Below are 18490 nucleotides of genomic sequence, written 5' to 3'. Positions count from 1 at the left end.
TGATGTAACTTTAAGATACAACCTTAATATCTTTGTTTTTTCCTCCTGGCAAACCAAAATCCTTTATCTCTTACATTCCTTGCCCTATCTTGATTATACAAGTATATATATGTACATTTTTATAATATTATACTTTTATAACAAAATATACTTTTATATAAAAGCATAATTTTATACTTTTATAATATTAACTATATAAAATATTATATGTGTAATCATATGTGTAAATAGGCACATATATTGTTTACTTTGTTACTTTCCCTCAGACTAATTTTCCCAAACACCACTGTTTTAGAGTTATTAAAAAACAACTCTGTTTCTTCAAGATAGAATGCTAAAGAATAAATTTTGGTTACTGCATAAATTTAGGTCCCCTTTAGTATGTGTGCTATTTTATCTATTGAAATATCTGTTCCTTCTCATTTTAAAAAAGGAAGAAATTAGTTTGAACTACAATTGATACTACAATGCAAGTATTTTTTACTAAATAGGATTACTTTGCATATACAATATGTTTTCTGAAATTTGTACTTTGGGTTTTAACAACTAAAATATAAGGAAGGTACTTATATATAAACTTTTCTCTATATCTTTATATTCTGAGCTATATCTTAACACTACATTTTCAACCATCCACCAATCTACCCACCTATTTATACATTTTTTCATAAAACTTTTCTTGAAGAGTTCATATTTGCTATAATATCTGACTCATGGCTACAGATGTTATAAAATCTATGTAGATGTATACTATCAGTAAGAAACTAATTGCCAGTCTATGTTTGATGCAGGATACAGGATGCTTGGGGCTGGTGCACGGGGATGATCCAGAGAGATGATATGGGGTGGGAGGTGGGAGGGGGGGTTCATGTTTGGAAACTCATGTACACCCATGGTGGATTCATGTCAATGTATGGCAAAACCAATACAGTATTGTAAAGTAAAATAAAGTAAAAATAAAAAACATAAAATCTATGTAGAGTTCCTGTACTGATGCAATTCCCTGTAATAAAATCTGCTTGTTCAGTAAAGTTTTGCAACTAGAATTACTGAGATTTTAATGTCATACCATGAAAGAGATCTGGAAGGAAGGAAGGAAGTGCTAGACCTTTAACCTAATTTCTGAAGTGCTTCCATGGTTCCCTGGGGATTGTATTCTAAACTCTTATTTTATTATTGACTCTTAACCCCTCATCTGTAACATGGAAATGTTTCTCTACTATAAAGTTTCTCCAAAGCTTCCTGTTCTTCCTTTATGTAAGTAATGTCTAAGCACATAATCATAGAAGCTGTGATTAAGGAGAAAGAGTAAAGATATTCTTCCATCATGATTTTCTAAAACACTCTAGTAGCCAGTATATATAGTATATTGTATAAACACCAGATGTATATATGATATATAAAACATATTATATATATTCAGTTCAGTTCAGTCGCTCAGTCGTGTCCGACTCTTTGCGACCCCATGAATCATGAATCGCAGCACGCCAGGCCTCCCTGTCCATCACCATTTCCCGGAGTTCACTCAGACTCATGTCCATCGAGTCTGTGATGCCATCCAGCCACCTCATACTCTGTCATCCCCTACTCCTCCTGCCCCCAATCCCTCCCAGCATCAGAGTCTTTTCCAATGAGTCAACTCTTTGCATGAGGTGGCCAAGTACTGGAGCTTCAGCTTTAGCATCATTCCTTCCAAAGAAATCCCAGGGCTGATCTCCTTCAGAATGGACTGTTGGAAATCCTTGCAGTCCAAGGGACTCTCAAGAGTCTTCTCGAACACCACAGTTCAAAAGCATGAATTCTTCGGTGCTCAGCCTTCTTCACAGTCCAACTCTCACATCCATACATGACCACTGGAAAACCATAGCCTTGACTAGATGGACCTTAGTTGGAAAAGTAATGTCTCTGCTTTTGAATATACTTTCTAGGTTGGTCATAACTTTTCCTCCAAGGAGTAAGCGTCTTTTAATTTCATGGCTGCAGTCACCATCAGCAGTGATTTTGGAGCCCCCCCCAAAATAAAGTCTGACACTGTTTCTACTGTTTCCCCATCTATTTCCCATGAAGTGATGGGACCAGATGCCATGATCTTCGTTTTCTGAATGTTGAGCTTTAAGCCAACTTTTTCGCTTTCCACTTTCACTTTCATCAAGAGGCTTTCTAGTTCCTCTTCACTTTCTGCCATAAGGGTGGTGTCATCTGCATATCTGAGGTTCTTGATATTTCTCCCGGCAATCTTGATTCCAGCTTGTGTTTCTTCCAGTCCAGCATTTCTCATGATGTACTCGGCATATAAGTTAAATAAGCAGGGTGACAATATACAGCCTTGATGTATTCCTTTTCCTATTTGGAACCAGTCTGTTGTTCCATGTCCAGTTCTAACTATTGCTTCCTGGCCTGCACACAGATTTCTAAAGAGGCAGGTCAGGTGGTCTGGTATTCCCATCTCTCTCAGAACTTTCCACAGTTTATTGTGATCCACACAGTCAAAGGCTTTGGCATAGTCAATAAAGCAGAAATAGATGTTTTTCTGGAACTCTCTTGCTTTTTTCAGGATCCAGAAGACATTGGCAATTTGATCTCTGGTGCCTCTGCCTTTTCTAAAACCAGCTTGAACATCAGGGAGTTCACGGTTCACGTATTGCTGAAGCCTGGCTTGGAGAATTTTGAGCATTACTTTACTAGCATGTGAGATGAGTGCAATTGTGCAGTAGTTTGAGCATTCTTTGGCATTGCCTTTCTTTGAGACTGGAATAAAAACTGACCTTTTCCAGTCCTGTGGCCACTGCTGAGTTTTCCAAATTTGCTGGCATATTGAGTGCAGCACTTTCACAGCATCATCTTTCAGGATTTGAAATAGCTCAAGTGGAATTCCATCACCTCCACTAGCTTTGCTCGTAGTGATGCTTTCTAAGGCCCACTTGACTTCACATTCCAAGATGTCTGGCTCTAGATTAGTGATCACACCATCATGATTATCTGGGTCATGAAGATCTTTTTTGTACAGTTCTTCCGTGTATTCTTGCCACCTCTTCTTAATATCTTCTGCTTCTGTTAGGTCCCTACCATTTCTGTCCTTTATTGAGCCCATCTTTGCATGAAATGTTCCCTTGGTATTTCAAATTTTCTTGACGAGATCTCTAGTCTTTCTCATTCTGTTGTTTTCCTCTATTTCTCTGCATTGATCGCTGAAGAAGGCTTTCTTATCTCTTCTTGCTATTCTTTGGATCTCTGCATTAAGATGCTTATATCTCTTCTTTTATCCTTTGCTTCTCACCTCTCTTCTTTTCACAGCTATTTGTAAGGCCTCCCCAGACAGCCATTTTGCTTTTTTGCATTTCTTTTTCTTGGGGATGGTCTTGATCCCTGTCTCCTGTACAATGTCATGAACCTCATTCCATAGTTCATCAGGCACTCTATCTATCAGATCTAGGCCCTGAAATCTATTTCTCACTTACACTGTATAATCATAAGGGATTTGATTTAGGTCATACCTGAATGGTCTAGCGGTTTTCCCTACTTTCTTCAATTTGAGTCTGAATTTGGTAATAAGGAGTTCATGATCTGAGCCACAGTCAGCTCCTGGTCTTGTTTTTGTTGACTGTATAGAGCTTCTCCATCTTTGGCTTCAGAGAATATAATCGATCTGATTTTGGTGTTGACCATCTGGCGATGTCCATGTGTAGAGTCTTCTCTTGTGTGGTTGGAAGAGAGTGTTTGCTATGACCAGTGCATTTTCTTGGCAAAACTTTATTAGTCTTTGCCCTGCTTCATTCCACATTCCAAGGCCAAATTTGCCTGTTACTCCAGGTGTTTCTTGACTTCCTACTTTTGCATTCCAGTCCCCTATAATGAAAAGGACATCTTTTTTGGGTGTTAGTTCTAAAAGGTCTTGTAGGTCTTTATAAAAGCGTTCAACTTCAGCTTCTTCAGGATTACTGGTTGGGGCATAGACTTGGATTACGGTGACATTGAATGGTTTGCCTTGGAGATGAACAGAGATCATTCTGTCGTTTTTGAGATTGCATCCAAGTACTGCATTTCAGACTCTTTTGTTGACCATGATGGCTACTCCATTTCTTCTGAGGGATTCCTGCCTGCAGTAGTAAATATAATGGTCATCTGAGTTAAGTTCACCCATTCCAGTTCATTTTAGTTCACTGATTCCTAGAATGTTGACGTTCACCCTTGCCATCTCTTGTTTGACCACTTCCGATTTGCCTTGATTCATGGACCTAACAATCCAGGTTCCTATGCAATATTGCTCTTTACAGCATCGGATCTTGCTTCTATCACCAGTCACATCCACAACTGGGTATTGTTTTTGCTTTGGCTCTATCCCTTCATTCTTTTTTTTAATTTTATTTTATTTTTACTTTATTTTACTTTACAATACTGTATTGGTTTTGCCATACATTGACATGAATCCACCATGTGTGTATACAAGCTCCCAATCCTGAATCCCCTCCCACCTCCCACCCCATATCATCTCTTTGGATCATCCCCATGCACCAGCCCCAAGCATCCTGTATCCTGTATCGAACATAGACTGGCAGTTCATTTCTTACATGATAGTATACAGGTTTCAATGCCATTCTCCCAAATCATACCACCCTCTGCCTCTCTCTCAGAGTCCAAAAGTCCGTTCTATACATCTGTGTCTCTTTTGCTGTCTTGCATACAGGTTCATCACTACCATCTTTCTAAATTCCGTATATATGTGTCAGTATACTGTATTGGTGTTTTTCTTTCTGGCTTACTTCACTCCGTATAATTGGCTCCAGTTTCATCCATCTCATTAGAACTGATTCAAGTGTATTCTTTTTAATGGCTGAGTAATACTCCATTGTGTATATGTACCACAGCTTTCTTATCCATTCAGCCCTAGGCTGCATGCACCTCCCCGGTCTAAGCCGCTCAGGCTCGGTGCTCAGGAAGCCCTCAGAGGCGCAGATTTGGTTGGGCCTGCATTTTGTGCCCTTCCCAGGTCCGAGCGGCTCAGGATTTTGGCGACCGCAATCGCTGTGACTATGGTCTTTCCCTGCTGCTCAGTTTTCTGGGTGTACCGCTGGCGTTCCTTCTCAGGTGGATGATGACTGTCCAGAACCCTCAGAAGTCTTAGTTAACAAAGAAACCTGCTTGCATTTTGGTAAGTAATGTCTCTCTTAGGCTGCGAATGCCCCCTTCAAACCCTTAAGTTTCTGGCTGCCTGTCACCGGAGGGGAATGGTCTGCAGCCGGCTATTTCCCATCCGTCCTTTGTTCTGTACGCGGTCCTGGCGGTGTCTTATGTTCGAGCGTTTCACGTAGTAGCTATCCCACAGTCTGGTTTGCTAGCCCAATTTAGATCGCTCTGTCCATGCGCAGGGCGTTCCAGCCCAATTCTCAAAAAAACACTGCAGCCCACGCCTCCCGTGGCCCAATTCTTAAAAAGCACTGCCGGCTGTGCCTCCCGTTCCTCCCTGTCCAGCCCCCACTTGCTAGTGGCGGATGCAGGCGTCTGCGCTGCTTTTCCACTGGGGGAGTTACTGTTGGGCTCATAATCTGTTGGTTTTAATTATTTATTTATTTTTCCTTCCTGTTATGTTGCCCTATGTGCTTCCAAAGCTCACCACAGACTTGGCTGCGAGAATGTTTCCTGGTGTTTGGAAACCTCTCTTTTTAAGAGTCTCTTTCCGGGACGGGATTCCTTTCCCAGGACGGAGCTCCCTCTCTACCTCCTTTATCTCTTTTTTCATCGTCTTATATTTTCCTACCTGTTTTTGAAGCCAATGATCTGCTTTTCTGGGTGCCTGATGTCCTCTGCCAGCATTCAGAAGTTGTTTTGTGGAATTTATTCAGCGTTGAAATGTTCTTTTGATGAATTTTTGAGGGAGAAAGTGGTCTCCCCGTCCTATTCCTCCGCCATCTTAGGACCACCCCCTATCCCTTCATTCTTTCTGGAGTTATATCCCCACTGATCTCCAGTAGCATATTGGGCACCTACTGACCTGGGGAGTTCCTCTTTTGGTATCCTATCATTTTGCCTTTTCATACTGTTCATGGGGTTCTCAAGGCAAGAATACTGAAGTGGCTTGCCATTCCCTTCTCCAGTGGACCACATTCTGTCAGACATCTCCACCATGACCCACCCGTCTTGGGTTGCCCTGCAGGCATGGCTTGGTTTCACTGAGTTAGACAAGGCTGTGTTCTTAGTGTGATTAGATTGACTAGTTTTCTGTGAGTATGGTTTCAGTGTGTCTGCCCTCTGATGCCCTCTTGCAACACCTACCATCTTACTTGGGTTTCTCTTACCTTGGGCGTGGGGTATCTCTTCACGGCTGCTCCAGCAAAGCCAGCTGCTGCTCCTTACCTTGGATGAGGGGTATCTCCTTACTGCCGCCATTTCTGACAGTAACCAATATATGACCATGAGTGAGTGAGTGAGTGAAGTCCCTCAGTCGTGTCCAACTCTTTGCGACCTCATGGACTGTAGCCTACTAGGCTCCTCCCTCCATGGGATTCTTCAGGCAAGAGTACTGGAGTGGGTTGCCATTTCCTTCTCCAGGGGATCTTCCCGACCCAGGGATTGAACCCAGGTCTCCCGCATTGCAGGCAGATGCTTTACCCTTTGAGCCACCAGGGAAGCCCTATATGTGACCATACACTGGAGTAAAATGTTTCTCAATTTAAAAATATAGTATAAGTTTTCAAATGTGTGTATAATTAAAATAATCATTGACTGAATGTCAGTGTATATACCTTTAGCTGAAGACACAAAATACTACCTAAGAAGTTAAAGATTACTATGCATTCTTGATATCATTCTCTCTCCATTCCCAGCTGCTGCTGCTAAGTCACTTCAGTCGTGTCCGACTCTGTGCAACCCCATAGACGGCAGCCCACCAGGCTTCCCCGTCCCTGGGATTCTCCAGGCAAGAACAGTGGAGTGGGTTGCCATTTCCTTCTCCAATGCATGAAAGTGAAATGTGAAAGTGAAGTCGCTCAGTCGTGTCCGATTCTTAGTGACCCCTGGACTGCAGCCTACCAGGCTCCTCCATCCATGGGATTTTCCAGGCAAGAGTACTGGAGTGGGGTGCCATTGCCTTCTCCGCTCCATTCCCAGAGGCACCCATTTATTGAAATTTGTGTGTAGCCTTTATATCTACTTTTTTACATTTATTATTGATCCATAGAGTCCTGAACTGTGTATATATACATTTGCATATATGTATTGTTGTTGTTAAGTTGCTAAGTCATGTCTGACTCCTTTATGACCCCATGGACTGTAGCTCACTAGGCTCCTCTGTCCATGGGATTTCCCAGGCAAGAATGCTGGAATTGGTTGCCATTTCCTTCTCAAAGGAATCTTCCCTATCATGGGATTAAACCTGTGTCTCCTGCATTGAAGGCTGATTCTTTACTGCTGAGACACCTGCAAAGCCTGTGTATGTGTTTTACTTTGAACTTTATGTGAATGTTATATATCTTATTTTACAACTTACATTTTTTCTTTAAAGATAATTGTTCATTTCTACTGACATGAATGGGTTTAGTTAATTTGTTCCTGATGCATTGTAATAATAATATTTCAGTGTCTGAGAATACAGCAGTTTATTCATCTATTTTTCTATTGATAAGAATTTATGTTAATATCAATTTTTTTACCATAAGAACATTATCATATACTTTCTTGTACATATCTTAAAAATATATATATATGTAAAGTTTCTCTGAGATTTAAGCAAACAATGGATAATGCATCCCCTCATTTTTACTATGTATTGCTCATTGGTCTCCAAATTAGTCATGCCAATATATTCATGCACTTGCAGGATGAGAGAGTTTACCTGCTGCATATATCACTGAGGGTACTTTTTGGCCAAGGAAAAGGTCCCATGTGTGCAGTGTCTGTTGACACCAAACAGTCTCTTATTCTCAGTTGATCACTCCTCCAGAAGTCAAATCAATGATACTGTTTCTCTCCCTCCACTCTGGAGGATTTATAGCTTTTCATCTACTTAAAGGCTGGGCTTCCCAGGTGGCACAGTGGTAAAAAGTCCATCTGCTAATTCAGGAGATGCAAGAGACACAGGTTCAATTCCTGCACAGGGAAGATGCCCTAGAGTAGAAAATGGCAACCTGCTCCAGTATTCTTGCCTAGAAAACTCCATGGACAGAGGAGTCTGGTGGGCTACAGTCCATGGGGTCACAAAGAGTCTGACACGACTGAGCCACTGAGTACACTACATAGAAGCAAGCATGAAAGGTAGATGCTTACTGCAGATTTAACTTGTAGAGAAGAAACAACAGTCTCCAGCAATACTTGCAGTTTTTAGCTACGAAGGCAACTGGCAGTAGCTGGGCACCTGCTCATAATTCCTACATGGTACATGATGTCTAAACATAAATGGTATTATTCTAGCTTCCCTGATGCCTCAGATGGTAAAGAGTCTACCTGCCATGCAGGAGACCCAAGTTCAATCCCTGGGTCAGGAAGATTCTGTGGAGAAGGGAATGGCAACCCACTCCACTATTCTTGTCTGGAGAATCCCATGAACAGAGGAGCCTGTCCATGGCAAAGAGTGAAATGCGACTGAAGTGACTCAGCACACATAGCACACGTTGAAATATAGTTGATTTACAATGTTGTGTTAACTTCTGAGTGACTTTCACTTTCACTCTTTATTCCATTTCTTAAATGAATATCAGCCCTTTTAAAATTCTTGATATTGAATTACAAGGGCAAACAAACAGTAAACAATATCCCATTTCCCCACAATATGGATATGTATACATCTGTGTACAGTTAGTGTCTCTCAGCTCAAACTTTGCTCTTTATTTCCCTACTTATGATACTTAAGATAGACCTTTTAAACATTTCTCCTTAGTTTAATTTAAATTTTTAAATTAGTTAAGTTTTAAATTAACTTAGTTAAATTTTCATGGAGACACAGCACAGGTTAAGGGGCTTCTCCTCTTTGTCTGAGTGTATCTTATTTTTGTCTTGCTATGCAACATTTGCCTACAACATAAAGATGGACAGAACAGACAGGTAAATGCAGACATTTAGTATACTCACTCCCCAAAAGCTAAAACGTTTTCCCCAATGAGAAGCTTCCTGGGGAGTTCCATGGGCATGCAAGCAGTTCCTGATGAATAATGCAGATGTCCAAGACAGTACATTGATAATTTCAGTAGCTGCTCCCCAAGTAGCTTCTAGGTGAATTTTTTTTGTGGTTGTGGTTGTTTTTTCCCAGAACTCCATTGGGTAGCTTCATGTGTGCAGATATTAGCTTGTGGCATCTTAATGAACTACTGTATGAACAAGTGGGCTACAGTCATACCTGCTACAACAAGGTCTGAACTCAGCCTTGGGGTGGAATACTTCTCTGAAACTACCTCTCCCTCCCAAATTGTTATTCTACTTCAATCTTATGGGTAGAGAAGTAGTTGATCCCTGTATCTACTGATCTTGTATTCTTTGGTTGCATTTTGTCCCCTGACAGCTAATCCCTTGTTACTAGTTAATAATCCTTTATATTAAGCATTTATTATTCAAATTACTCTGCAGTTCCTGTCTCCTAATTTGACCCTGAACACTATGGTATTTAAGCAAATTTACACTCCATAACATCTCACACAGTTCAATTATCTTAATAGAAAATACAGTTAATAGTTAGGGCTCTACAAATATATAAGATGTTTTAACTTTATTTTTTATTATAGAATGACTCTATTAATATCCCTAAGGACCAAAAGAAATCAAATTCAATTAGCATTGATTGTTTAAAGATTCCTATTTTCTTGTCAGGCATTGAGCACTTTATATTAGTTAATATATTATATAATACAAATGCATAAATAATATACATATGTAACTACTGAGGTATAGGGCAATACTGTAAGCGTTCAGCTTTACATGAAGCAGAGGTAACTAAAAATCAAACTGAGCTATTCTGGATAGTAATCTTATACTTCTGGCCATACTATGCTTGTGTAATTTCCCCACACATCTGACCACATTTCCATTAGGTCAGACTGGATACCAAAATGGGAGAGTAACCAGTTTTCCCAGTGATTTTGTTTATTTTTTCTTCTGATTCATGCTTGTTTCATGGCCAGTCTTTCTTTGTTTTCCTATTCATACTTTTTCCTTAGAAGAATAATAGACAGGAAGTTGATGTTCTTTCCAAATCTATATGATCTGGAATAAGTGCCATCTTAAGGCAATACATTGAATGATTGACTTTGGATTGATTGGGTTATCAAAATATTACGTTGTAATCTTCTGTATGCAATTCTCCCCAGTGTTGTCCCTGACCCTGGTCATTACTGTTAGTCTCTTTTCATTAACTCAGGAACATAAAATTTGTGATGAGAATTCATTATATGTAACCCCAGGAAATCAATGGACTTTCATATCGGCTGTGTGCATTTACATTAACTTTTTTCTGCTCTGTGGTTTAAGTGATGTTAACTATGCTATTGGACATGCATGAAAAATGTTTTAATAAATGGTGGCAATGAATAGAACTACTGGCAGTTTGATGCACATTCATTTGTGCAGCGGTTAACCTATGGATATGTAAGACTGATGTCCTCATGTGAAATGGCAAGAGTAGGAGTGGAGAGTTTCTGATGATTTAGAAGGAGCAATGTTGAGTTGCTAGCAAACTTTTTTGAAAAGAAAAAAATTTGTGATCAAGAATTAGGATTAGTACTTGTTTAAGATTTGGGCTAAGGTTAGAGTTTTGACCTGATTTATTGTAATTTTTGTGCCTGATGAGATAAGAAGATAGTCCCTCTCAGCCACAGGCAGCAGGATGGAAGAGTTCAAAGCACTCATTCTAGAGCTCAAGCTGTCTGGATTCAAGTTTAGACCTTACTACTTTCTAAGTAGTAAGGTGATTTTGATTAAGTTGCTTAAGATTTCTATACTTCAAGTTCCTCATCAATAAATTGGGCATAATAATATTTCATGCACTGCAAAATAATATTTCATTCATATGTTTTTTTGATGATTACCTAAATTGCTAAGCATAAAAACTACTTAGTATATATAATAAGCAATATTAACTATATTATTATCATCATCATTATGAGTGATGTAGAATGTATTAGAAATCAGTACATCTATAGTAGATGTCCTCTGATAAACACTTTCAGTCTCATTTTATTTGAGTAGATGTTGGAATCTGTGGGAAAAAAATCATTGCATTATTAAACTGAGAGAAAAATGAAAAGAACTTCACCTCTGAACGAAAATAATTTAGAAATATTCTGCCAAAGAGGAAAAGAGTTTATTCTCTGAATTGGCAGGTATTCAACATCAGGAAACACACTATAGATGGAACAAGAGAAGGGAAATAACAGAATAGTAACCTGGGAACATATAGCACATGCCAGACTGCCCTCTAGGTCTAGCTATAGAATTTGAGTCTGCTTTTCTATTTTGGACTCCTTTCCCCAGTCTTTTCATAGCAAATTCACAGAGACTTCCTCAACCAATTTAAGATCATTCAGCTGAACACTGTTCTAAGCTCCAGCAGCGACTGTCAGTAGTGTTGTTTTCAATGATTCTACATCCCCTGAAAAGATATAAACCTCAGGATTCCTTGTGATTTTTGGCTTGTTATTGGTTCATAATGACAGTACAGTAGTGAACTGGGTGTCAGAATATCTTAACAGTTTCTTTTTTTGCTATACTAAATTTATTTTATAGATGTTATATATTTATACATACATCAGTTCAGTTACACAATTGTGTCCCAATTCTTTGCCACCCCATGGACTGCTATATTTACATATGATCATTTTCTTTGCCATCTAAGAGCTATGAAAAAAAAGCATGTGTAAAGAGACTAAATGCCACATCAGAAGAAGGTTTTTTCTAAAAACTCTATATAAAGAGTTTTATTTTGTTTTCAAAACCTCCAGCTGGGGGAACTACCATGATAATCAGACACTGTGTATATCCAGGAAGATACAAATTGGGGAAACCTTGAGGAGATAATTTCAGTAACCCAGGCAAGAGAAGTTAATGACTTGAATTAAAGAAGTAGCAACCAGGGACAAAGAAAAGGGAATCCAAGAGAGATTTTGGAGTTACATTTGAAAGGCTTTGAACTTAAAAGTATCTAAAATGTGGTACTAGAAAGAAACAAGTAACAACAATGACTTCCAGTATTTTGGCTTGAGAAATAGAAATATGCCAAAGTATTATATGTATATATATATAAAAAAAACCCGGTGTGAACAGAGGAAAAATGATATTAAACTGCTATAATAAGTACACAGTCCAGTTTCATGTAATTTCTAAAACTGCAACACAAGTGAATTCCAAGTTGTAATCCAAGGCAGTTTACAATATTAGGGGACCTGGTCAATGATTCCTAACCTAAATACTGTATGAATGCTATAACAGTCACTCATTATCTAATGAGTTTCAGTAGAGTTAAGTCTCGAGCGTCTCAGGTGGCACTAGTGGTAAAGAACCTGGTTGTCAATACAGGAGACATGAGATGTGGGTTTGATCTCTGGGTCGGGACGATCCCCTGGAGGAGGTCATGGAAACCCTCTACAGTATTCTTGCGCGGAGAATCCCATGGATAGAGGAGCCTGGCAAGCAATGGTCCATAAGGTTGCAAAGAATTGGACACGGCTGAAGCGACTTAACATGCATGGATGCGTAGTTATGTTTGTTAAAATAGCCTTTTGACTTTCGTGGTCTAAAGGGTCTTCTTGGTTCCAGAACGCCTCAAAAAATTAGCTGAAACCCTTACTGTGACTGCATTGTATATCAGTTTCACCCTCTGCCCAGCCCAGTTTCTTTCACTCTCCCCACAGATATTAATTCAGAAAGCTCCCCAATGGACTTTTTTTTGGCAAATCTCCATCTCAAAGTCTGCTTCCTAGGAAACTAATCTGTACATCATTTCAAGAAGTCCTCATTTTCTGTCCTTTCAATTTGAGATACAACAGTATTTCTCAAGCATATGTCTATGATTTTGCTACCTGTGTCCTGATACCTAAAAATACCAGACTTTAGCGATTAGTTGAATATGTCGATCTTTCCTCAAAAATTAATAACGACCCTGTGAAGGATTAATATGCTTTTCTATAGTTAATTCCTTTGTAAATTGTAGTATTTAACTGTTGGATCTTGTAATTGGTCTTTGGGTAATTTTGATAATGTTATAATCTTATTGGTGAAGTCAAATATGATTGAAAAACAAGAATAACTATTTCAAGATCTTTAGATGTTTTCAGTTATGATAAATTTATATTTCACCTTGTCTAATTCTGGTACTATCTGTGAATTAACAGGTTTTATAATTTAATATTAAAAAATCTCAAAACAAGGATTATTGATATCAATGCAGTAATGGAAGAAAGGCTAATTACAGGTGAAGGGCTGTTTTTTAAAAATCCTGGTTTCAGACCTATATGATATCTGCTTTAGCTTTAATTCCTCTTTCCCTAAGATATAACCAAGGACTTAAGCTCAGGAAAGCTATTGGGAACTGACAAGAGGAAAACTTTATCTCCAAAAAAAGAGACATCCACACCTCACAGTGCTGAGGTGCACAGTGTTGTGGATGAAATTGTGATTAAAGTGATTAGCATGCTTAATATCACTTCTGTGTGGAATCTTAAAAAGGGTATAAATAAACTTAGCTACAAAACAGGAAGTAGAGTAACAGATATAGAAAACAGCTATGGTTACCATGGGTAAAAGGGGGAGGGACAAATTGGAAGATTGTTATGGATATATACATGCTCAGTGACTTCAGTCATGTCCGACTCTTTGCAACCCCATGGACTGTAGCCCACCAGGCTCCTCTGTCCATGGGATTTTCCAGATAAGAATATTGGAGTGGGTTGCCATGCCCTCCTTCAGGCAATCTTTCCAACCCAGGGATCAAATTCGCACCTCCTGTGGCTCCTGCATTGCAAGCCATATACTTTACCACTTAGTCACTGAGAAAACCCTGGTATTGATGTATACACATTACTATATATAAAAAGATTATTAATAAGAGCCTACTCTATAGCACAAGGAACTCTACTCAATACTCCGTAATGGCCTATATAAGAAAAGAATCTTAAAAAAGAGTGGATATATTTACATGCAAAACTGATTCACTTTACTGTACACCTGAAAGTAACACCACACTGTAAATCAGCTATACCCCAATAAGACTTTTTAAATGAAATTAACATATATTTCTATTTATATAGAAATATGTCATTTATATGTCATTTAGAACATATGTTATGAAAGTATAACATATTCTGAATCTTTGGACTTAAGATGTAAATGCTTTTGAAGAAAAATAAAATAGGTTTTGTTAAAAATGGGTGGATTGGGTAATGCGAAAGAAGATTTTGTTTTATTAAACATTCAGAGTGAAACACAGAGCTAAGCCCAGTGGAGATGTGATATTGGCTGCTGTTAGAATCCCACTGTTCTCTAGCACTGCAGCGAGCAAACGGTAGATTTTGTTTTATGTGTTCTGCAGAATATCTATTACATTGACATGAACAGATGTGCACTAGATGATTACAATTTGATGAGCTAAATTAAATCTCTCCAATAAGGCTTCCAGGGATCTCTTTAACATGTCCAGGAGGTCAAAAGATGTCAGTAAATTTGTATATGCACATTGTATGTGTGTTGGGGTGGGACAAGACGGACTGCTGTTTCAGACAGAAAGCATTTTTAAAAAGTGTGGAAAGATTAAACATACAATGTAAAAGCTTCACTAAAAATAAAACAGCTTTCAGTGGGTTTCTGAAAATTTTTATTTTCACTTTAAAATATTTTAATAGTCCTGCATACACAGTAGGCTACATCCTTTCTACCAGCTGCCTAGAAATTGGGACAGAGAAATTTAATCTAACAAAGTACAAACTTCAAAATATTTATTTTGTGAAAAGCAAACAAGAGCATTAAGCACAATGAAACCAAACAAAATATGAGAGAGGTACCTGGAACATCATCCAAGCTAGTACATGTTTCAAATGTGTAGGAATTGAGCTAGGATTTGAGACTGAATAGAAGCAAACTGTTTATAATTCATTGAAGAAAAAAAACTTGCTTTCTTTCCAGGACAGTTGAAACTGAGGAACAGCCCTGCCTGTCCAAGATTAATTTTTACACTGAGCCATAAAGCTGACAAAACCTCCTGGTGTATATAAATTCATTTTCAGATCTAAAACAGAAATCTGAAACATTTTACAATTTCATGATCAAAGCTAAGTACCTTTTTTCCCCCTTACTTCAGCACTTATATGGTTTAAAACTCTGACACTATTGTTTCAATATCTATAATTCTTTTAATAGTTCTTAATTGTTTTTCATTTTCTTTTTAGGGTTTTAATTGTTATTAAGTTTTGACTAAATTCCTATAAAACAGGTTATTGTTATAAGAGATAAAGACCCTGAGTCCCGTGCATATTATGATTTCTATGTCTCCTATGGATTACAAATGAATGTTTATAGGCTTTATCATCATCACCTGCTGAGTTTATTCTTTTCCTATCTGAATGAAGAATGCTTGGTGGCATTACCATATAATTTATGATTTTGAGAAAGTTTGTTTTTCACTTATCCTTTCAAATATTTTGTCTCTTTTACTTGCAGTACATGGTATTGTTCATCATTTATATTCCTTGAGAAGCCTAGTACAGGGAATGAATTGCAGAAAAAGAAACTCAAACACAAGTAACTAACATATTCTGGGCACTCTGGGAGGACAGTTGCCTCAACAGACACTATTATAAGTGAAGGCTCCAATAGAACAGAGTGATTAACAGAGCACAATGGGATTATGATCTTTATCCCCAGAACCTATGACTGAATTATTTTTTTTTCTTCTTGGTGAATTAAAAAGAGCAACTGATATCTATATTAGTCAGTATATTAGGTGCTTTATGTATATATTAATTTATTCACATGCTTACTTGGTCAACATTTGTTGAGTATCTAGTGTCAGAAATGGTTCTTACTTTTGAAAAGTTCACACTCTAGGGGAAAGAAAGACCATACAGAAAAATTATAAAACAAGTACAATATTAATGCATAATATCCTATAGGAGATTATAAAAGCAGCATGTAACCTGGACTCTGACTTTAACAAATAAAAGAAATAAAACCAGGTGAAGAAACTGAAAAAGAGTTACCTCATCAAATGTCAAGTCCAGATGCTTTCATGAACATATTTCAGATGTGTTGGTAACAAGTAAATTTTGGTAATAGTTGAACCATTTTAGGGCATAGAGAAAGAAAGAAAATTAACACAATGAGCTCGTAAAACCTATTAAACAGATGAGAAGGTGAATTAAAGGTTTAGACAGTAATTTCATTTGAATTTATAAAATAAATGCAAAAATACAAAGTAAGATACTTCCCTCAGGATTCCAAAAATATATTAAAATGTCAATATACCAGAGAGCTTTCATTCTAGAAATACATGACAGTTAAACCTAAAAAAGTCAATAAAACTCATCATATAATAGATCAAATGATAAGAGAATATAATCATTTAAATTATTATTTACTTTTTTAACCTAGAGACCTAAGCTACTTTTTTTTCATATTCCAGATGAGGAAATTGTAGTTTGTAAAGTTTAATTGATCTGCCCTGGAACTATAGTTAATTTCTGAGCTGTGAATAGTCTTGTAATTATGTTTAAAACAATGAGACCTCATCTTTCAGTGAAACTTACTGAAATATTGGCACAGTTTCTGAAATTTGCTTCAAAATAAAATCAGTAATTTGGACCTGGATGAAAGCATAGATGAGGCGAGCCTAGTCACTGGTTGATAATTGTTGATCCAGGTAATAGATAAGCAGATGTTTATTATACTGTTCTCTCTACATTCAATGATGCTTGCAGTTTCACTAAGAAAAAGTTTAAAAGATAAAATTGCGTGTTTTAGTAATAAATATTTCCTTTATAGGAACCATTTGAGAATAAGTTTAAAATTTCAATAATGGGCATATTAACAAGCTGAATAAACTGAACAATAAACTATTGCTTAAATAGGAATGTTAGCATTTTAAAAAATCTAAAAATTAATATAAAAAATTTAACAGTTATAACCTTAGCACATCTTTTTATCTTCATCGAATGATGTTTGGTCTCCCATGCAGCAGGCAGTTTCTTTACCATCTTAGCCACCAAGGAAGTCCTTTAAAGTATAAGAGAAAACAATAAATGTGAAAGAAAAATCCACAAATAATAAAAGCAATAAAGAAGCATTTATTCTAATAACAACTATGCTTTGCTATAAACTCAATTAAAACATTAAAAACTGAAACCTGAGATAGAAACCATTAACATAACAGAATCAGAAAAATCACCAAGAAATCACAATAATTTATTCTATGTTAAAAGGGGCATTTCAAATCATCAATGAAAGAATGAATTATCCATTAATGATTTCGGGAAAATTGTATAAATGCTGAACCAAAAATTAAATGAGATTTTTACACAGTCATTTCTTTAGAATAAATTTCAGGTAAGTTAAAGGCAAATATTAATAGAAAAGGGCTTCCCTTGTGGCTCAACTGGTAAAGAATCTGCCTGCAATGCCAGAGACCTGGCTTCGATCCCTGGGTAGGGAAGATCCCCTGGAGAAGGGAAAGGCTACCCACTCCAGCATTCTAGCCTGGAGAATTCCGTGGAATGTATAGTCCATGGGGTCACAAAGAGTCGGACGTTACTGGGCAACTTTCACGTTCACTTTTCACTTTATTAGTAGAAAAACCATAAATATGCTAGGAAAATATTGATAGATACCTGTGGAATCTTGTATTGAAGAAAATACTTGTGAAGAAGAAAAGAAAAAACATGAAGTTATAGTGAGTAGCTTAGGCCACATGTACATTTAAAACGTTTGTAAAGCAAACAAATGAAAATTTTCACTATAAAAAATAAATCAAAAGACAATTTTTAAAACAATTGTTGCACAAATGTACAGGCAGACCATTTCTTACAGAATTTTTAGGAAATAAAAAAATAGTGGAAGTAAAAGTGTTCTTAAAAATATAAATAAAGGAAGTTTACTCCTTGGAAAATATCTAGATACTGAAAGAAATTCCTGCTATAAACTTAGTGGATTCTAAATAAGACATACTTTTAATGTAGTGCAGACTGGGTTTGCTGAGATAAGGGAAATTTCAATCACATGACACCCCACTTCCCATAACCAATAAATCCCCTAAAAAGTTGAAGTCAAAATGGAGGACTGAAATTAATGCTGGATGCTTTGGACTGAGGGAAAAGTACAAGTAGGATGGTTCTGTTAGCACCAAAAATTCTGAAACAGTTTCAGGATAACTCCGCTATCATAGTGTAATATTTTAACACATCTCTCTCAATTATTAATAGGTCAAGCAGACAAAATATCCAAAAATATATGTGAGAGGGACAATATAATCAACAAGCATGATTGAACAGACATATATAAATCTCAGCACCCAGTAACTGGAAAATATACA

Source organism: Budorcas taxicolor, chromosome 11 (genome assembly GCF_023091745.1).
Source record: "Budorcas taxicolor isolate Tak-1 chromosome 11, Takin1.1, whole genome shotgun sequence".
NCBI lineage: Eukaryota > Metazoa > Chordata > Mammalia > Artiodactyla > Bovidae > Budorcas > Budorcas taxicolor.
This window is presented reverse-complemented; position numbering follows the sequence as displayed.